We start from the raw sequence: 6,866 nt of genomic DNA, 5'->3' as shown, positions 1-6,866 counted from the left end.
CCTGGTTTCTTTTTTTTTTTTTAACCTGTCTTTCTGCTAGCCCCCAGAAGAAGTGGAGGGAGCAAAAAACCCAACCAGGATTCAACCAAGATTCTGCGTTTAGACATAGTATCAAGCTTTGGTAAAAACAAGCCAGGATTCATAGTGCAATAATAACCCATGCTCTTCAATAAAATAAGCATGCTTCCTTTCTTGGGGTGGGCTGAACATCACCCTGAGCCAAACACAACAACCCAGAAAACAGCTCTGTGTTAGTCTGGCACTCTCTCTAAGTAATAGCTGCGGGTGATTAACCTGGCCTGATGAGTTTTTGCAAATGAGTCCAAATTCCCTGCCTATTCAAATGGCCTTTAAAATATTGGAAGTGTAAGGTGGGTATAGTTGGATGTAGCTGGATAACGGGAGGCACCATCAGGAGGTGGTTGGGGCATCCGGCTCCATCTGTCAAGGCGGGCTGAATCCTATCTCCACTGGCGTTGAAGCTGATGGATGCTAGAGATTACAAGTCTGATGTTTTGTTTCCAAACTGCTGTTATCTGCGGTCACTGTAGCATTTTTATTCTGGCAAACAGTTCCTTTGTCCTCTCAACAGCTCGTCAAGAGGTTGGCACGCTTACTGCCATCTATGCACGCACTTGTGTTCAAGCCTGACCAGCCATTTGATTTAGATCTATTGCTCTTTGACAACAGACACACTCTCTCTCTTTCTCTTTGTTTAAGCAGCAGCTTAGGGCGGTTGGCTTGGCTCCCTCCCACTGCCTTTTCATTTGCACCCATGTCCTAAAGTAGGAATGGGGGGGGGATCACAACTGGTCAACAGCAGGACATCAGCAGAAGAGCTAGTGGAGAGCTCACGTCCAGCTTCTTTGCAGCTTCTTTGCTCCTCTGATGCTTTCATTGGCAGAGAGGAACTTGACTTAATAATTGTAGGGCTTTCCTGGGGAATCTAGTTCAGCCATCCTCAAACCACCATCTTTCAGAAAAGGTGGGACTGCTATGACAGGTCTCCTGTCACGCATTTGTGAATAATGTGAACGTTCTTCAAGTGTTTGGGTGCATCACCAAGCTTCCCCGTTTTTCTCTTATTTGCGTGCATAGTTGTACTACAAAAGTCATATGGACAAATCCTGTGATAGTTTGCAACCGGTCAGGATTGTTAGGCTGATAATTTCCTATTTTGTTTTTCACCTGGCATATCTACTCCAATCGGATTCTGAGTTCCGGAGAACTCAGGCCCTGAGTTCTATATTTTCCTGGGTGTTTTTCTTCTTAACGGTTGTAGGAGAAACATCAAAGTCTTTGCTCTACAGAATGACGTTTAGCAATGGGGAACCACCCTTGGCCTTGGGTTGCTTTGTCTTGCCCCAAAGGGAATCTGGGGCAAGACAAAAGCAACATTTGATTCAACTCAGTTGGACACTTATATGCAAATGAGTTTAATTTGAAGTCATTACATAAAATAACGGATCGTTTATAAATCATCTCTTTCAATCACAGTTGAAACTACAGTTCAGTGCCAATTTTGGGAAACTCATGAGCATATTGAAAATTGGTATTTAAAATGTTTGCATTTTGCAATAAATCTCCTTTTAGATCTATTGTCTGTCTGTCTTGGTTCTTTACTTGGGCTACCTTTGAATTCTGTATTACTTAGGGTTTTTTCTTCACTTTACAACAATAATTATGAGCATGTTTGATATACTTTACCCTACCCTTTTAGCCTTCCTGGGGGCTGTGAAGTCCTGGCTCTTCCGCCAAGCATTGGGATAGGATGGGGGGTTGAGCTGTGAGAATGTTTGGCCTGGTGCCTGGGGGGTAGGGTAGGTTTTTAACTATGTTTCATGGATTTTTGTGAGCTGAGAGAGTTATTGTATGAGATAGGCAGCCATATAAGTCAGACAAACAAACAAACGTCTACTGCCCATACATATTAGGAGATCACGAAAATTGGTTGAATTGCTGTGCTGGAATTGTATGTTACCCTGAGGAAACCAAGCCTGTTTATTTCATGCAATTTTTTTCAAAAATCAATTTTATCAGGTATTCCCAGCTGAAGTGCCTTACCTGGCCCGAGGTGGGGATCAACTGGGTGACTGTGAATGGCGACTTTCCTCAGCCTCAACTGTCCTCAGCTGGACCACAGATGCTCCGCAGCTCTAACTTGCAGAACTTTCAGTAATGATTGCAACTGGGGATTATGGTTCCAGAACATCTACAGAACCTCAGGTGGAGAAAAGCTTTTGCAGTCAATTGACAGGTTGCTGTTAGCAACTGTCAGGAGTTTCAGGACCTTGGAAAGCTCCAGATGCGCTTGCTCCAAAACTCAAGAGCTGCCTTGGGTTGCTAGTGTCTTCTAATGTCATCTGAACATCATTGTGCAAATACAGCAGTAATGTGGACGGGCTTTATATCACCTCAACCACCACTGGGTGATGCTATAATAAAGTTGGTTAGTCTGAAAAGGCGCTCCAGACTCCTCCTGATTCTTGGCTCCCATAGACTAACACAACTCTTCTCCTACAAGAGCAACAGTCACAGAATGTCTAAGTGCATAAAAGAGGGAGATGGGAGAACAATTCATATTCCCCCATACATAGTTGAGGCATTAGAAATTATTTTAGATGCTAGGAGAAGTGTTCCATGAGAACTAAGTTCCATGCTGGCTTCTTGAAACTAAATTGCTGTGCAGGTGAGAAAACAAGGCAAGCTTGTCTCAGATAGGACATTAAAACTTTCCTTTCCTTCCTCTTTAGCTTGAACAGCTTCATATTCTCAGGAGGAGGAGAATTGGGGAGGAAGATTAATTTAATGCCCATTTCCTTTGTCATCTGTGCTGCAGCTTCCCTGCGGGTTTTGTTCTGCTGTTGGTGAGGGTGCTTGGAAAGAAAAGATAAAGGTGACAGGCGGAGATTGTTGACAAACCATTGCCAAGGCCTCTGACAAGCCGTCTGTAGTAGACTGGACCTTGCAGGAAGCTGACAAGCTGTCTGTAGTAGAGCAGACCTTTGCAAATTGCAAGATGCCCAAAATAACACCTAAAGGGTGCACACAGAAATAGGAGACACAAACTGGTTTGCACAATTCATGAAGCTAAAATGTCACGGGTTGGTTCGCCGAGGGGAGACTGCAGGGAGGCCGGGACTGTAATAGGAGGAAGAGCAGATCGAAACAGTCGAGAGACAGATGAGGAGAAGATCTCCTAAATGGCAACTTAGCCCAGGTGAAGAGAAACTTGGGAAGAAACATTTCAAATGAACTTAATGAACTCAATAGAAATGAGTGGGAAATTCTTCTTGATTTATTTGCATTAACAGTCTAACATTAAAAATAGCTTCCCGAACTCTGTGCTTTTGTTTTCTTGATTGTGCCCAACTGCATAGTGCTTGGCAGTTGGGTTGTGTGGTTCTAGTCAGTCGGGTTAAATCAGTAAACTGCTATTCAGTTAACCATGGGTTATGCAAACACAGCCAGAGAAAAGGGGGTTCAGCATTGCCCAACCCAGCAACCCACAAACTGAAAAGTTATTTTTCCAAATGTGCACTCTGAAATTCGCAATGGTAGCTGTTTTGTTTTTAAGTGCAAATATGAGAAGTAATTTTCTTTAACGTCCACTGCTTCTTCCACAAAAACGTGCCCCATATTTGAGAAATTTCAGGAGCATTCTTCTATCCATTTCTGTGTTATCATTTGCCAATTATATGCAGGTACTGGTGCACAAGAAGCTTCTTCTCTGACTGAAATTAATAGAGCTACAAGCACCTTGCTGGCAGCAGGCCACGCTGTAAAGAAACCAGTCAACAAGTGGGTAATAAAATGAAATCACCCTACACATCACAGCTGCCTTTTCAGCTTGAACTGCAACTTTTAAGTTACTTTAGCTCCATTTGTAATTTGAATTTATCTTTTCTCAACTTGAAGATGACTGGTTACAGCGCTGCTATTAATTAGCATGCGAGGGAGCCTATCTTTTGCAAAGAGCTTTTTCGCTTTTGTGCCAAGTGACTTTGTCAGCACGCTTTGCAAGGACAATTAACAAAAGCAAGATTGTGTATGGTTGATGTGAAAGAGGACAACGACCATTCCTGCCTTGATCCAAATTTTGATTCAAGCTTGGTTCCTGGGAACTGCATGGGCCAGCTCTGCTATTGCATCTCCCTCTTTCTCTGTCATGTCATGTCATGTCATGTCATGTCATGTCATGTCATGTCATGCCTGCCATCCATCCATCCATCCATCCATCCATCCATCCATCCATCCATCCATCCATCCATCCATGGCAGTGTTTCTCAACCTTGGCCACTTTAAGCTGTGTGGACTTCAACTCCCAGAATTCCCCAGCCAGCCATGCTTCACAGAATCCAGAACAAAACAATTCCAGCTAAAATCAAAGTCAGACCATTAATTAGCAACCAGGGACTCACGTTTCTCACACTCCTCCTGGGAACTCTTGATTATCACGGCCCAAATGCACAAAGAAATAGCCATGTTTTTAGTACCTTTCTAAAGGTCTGCAGGGTTGGAGGTAGCCATCTGCTTTCTCCCAGGATTTAACTTAACTTAATTTAATTTTAATTTTCTCCCAGGATTTAATTTAACTTAACAGAGCCTGCAGCTCTGGAGTTGTTGAGGTCTCCCGCCTGAAGATGAATCAGGCCTATCTCTGCTTAGCTTCCCACGCCAGAAGCTAAGGTCAAGCCAGGTGCTGCCACCACATCCCCCATAAAGGGAAACATTGGAGAATATTTCTAGAAACCCAGGATCAGATGGAGCAGACAACCTTGGTCGAGTTGGAACGGTCCAACTTATTTTCTCCAAGGGTGACCTTGGTTTTTTTCACCAGTGAGATGTTCCGAGAGGAAGCGGTTGGCTCCAGGTCTTGTTTTTGAAAAGGAAAATACTGCCTTTACCCTTGAAACAGCTGCCAAGCCTGACCACGCTGTATTTTGTCTGATCACCCAAACCTCGACTAGCAGCTATGCTCAGGTTTCTCACGCCCAAACCCCCTTATACAGAAGGCTCTCTCCCTTGTTCTCAATGGCTTCCCACCCAGAGCACCGGAGAATCTTCTTACAATAAAGTGAAGCTCTTCTGAGAGAGCTGCATTTAAAGTGATGAGTGCAAAATGTGTTTGGTTTTGAGGTGCACATGCTCGGACAGGCAAAACCCAGAAGACAGTTAACATCTAGTGGTCGTATCATGAATTACATGAATTTTCCGGTTCAGGAAAAGATTTTCCTACTCTGATTCTTTCAGGAAGTCTGAACTTCCGTCCCAATGATCCCCAGCCCTCATGGCTACATGGAAATTCCTGGGGCACCTTTGAGGAATGAAGACGTGCAAAAAGAAACATTTTTCCTTCTTGCAAAGAAGCATTTCCCCCCGTCTTTCTTTTCCTGCATTTCCTCCAGCAAACATGTCCATTTTGATTAATTTTTCTTCCCAGAAGAGAATGCCACAATAGAGGGAGAGTGAGTAATAATTTAATCAAAAGGAGGGGGGGGAAGATGGCTAACATTCTATGAAAAACAAAACGTTCACACCCAAAAGGTTTTCCACATAATTTTTCTTCTTTGCTGACGGAAACAAATCTCAAAGGTTTAAAAAACAAAACAGAGCAAAACAAGGCATGTCACAGCTCTGTAAAGAGGAGGTGGGTTTCCCCAATTTTGGTCACTCTTTCATCCAAGTCCTGGCAGCTCCAAGCAAACCCGTCCTCTCCACGACACGGGAACCTTTGCGCAAGCTGTCGCAAGTGAGAAATGGTACAACAGGTTAGGCAACACCTCAAGAGAGGAGGAGGAGGAGGAGGAAGAGCTGAGCCAAGGGGACAAACAATGATACAGGAACATGATTCAGTCTAAACCTTGAACCGCAACTTAAGGAGAACAACTCGGGCCTTAACTGACGTGCTAGAAATTAGCTCTCTCTGTGAATGTATCCCTGAGAAGTCACCCCAACATTCAGGCTTCACCCCTTTAACCTCCTAGAGATGCTGTTAGCGGCAGTTGCAACTGATGATGGACGGGAAAACGCCAGCATGACAATATGCGAAATGTAGGGATAAACTTCCTGACAGAGAAGGAGAGCCTGAGGTAAGGTCGATCTCAACAGGAGCTCGTTCCACTCTGAAGAACGGAGGAGAAAAAAGGCAAAACAGGACAGACCAAGAATGCCAACAGCTTCTGAGAAGAGCCTTAGCCAGAAGGCTACAAGCCTGGGAAGGACTGAAGTGAGACATAGATTTATACAGCTTGGACAAAAAGAACAGGAGGAGGAACACGCTTTCTGGTTAAGAACTTAACACTTGTTAAACTCAACATGCTAGCCAGGTTATGACGTCATAGGAAGCCAAGGGGATTTGGCTCAACAAACCGTGATGCTGGTGCAAGCAGCCCGTTTCCTCTGCTCTCCAAACAAGCAAATAAAGCAGGACGGATTTTCACATCAAGTCCAGGCACGTACCCAAACAATCCAGCCTTGGAAGCTGGCTTAAACTGGGATCCAAGCAGCGTGGGAGGAGTTCTCTGCTTAGGGCTGGGCAGGGGTCTAAATTCAAAAATGGAGAAGGTGAACCGGAGGGATATGCGGGGGAACCCTCCTCCCAGCAACTCTGAGCTCGCACAGCAGTCCCAAGGAAAAAGAGGCATTTAAGAAACTGCCAATGTGTGCCCCCACGGGAGCTCCAAGTCATCTTTTGCCCTCCGAATTCAGATTGCTTCACCACCCTGTTACGTGCCATCAATATGCAACACACTATGGTCTATTAAGCCAGGATTCCTGGCTTCACACAGCTTCTAAAGGTGGCCCCAAAAGACAAATAAAGGTTTCTCTCCCTTATCTCTCCTTTGGGCTCAAAGCCTTATCTT

Source organism: Python bivittatus, unplaced genomic scaffold (assembly GCF_059951505.1).
Source record: "Python bivittatus isolate LINGU-HERP-01145 unplaced genomic scaffold, Pbiv_v1 ctg000560_np1212, whole genome shotgun sequence".
NCBI classification, from domain to species: domain Eukaryota; kingdom Metazoa; phylum Chordata; class Lepidosauria; order Squamata; family Pythonidae; genus Python; species Python bivittatus.
This window is presented reverse-complemented; position numbering follows the sequence as displayed.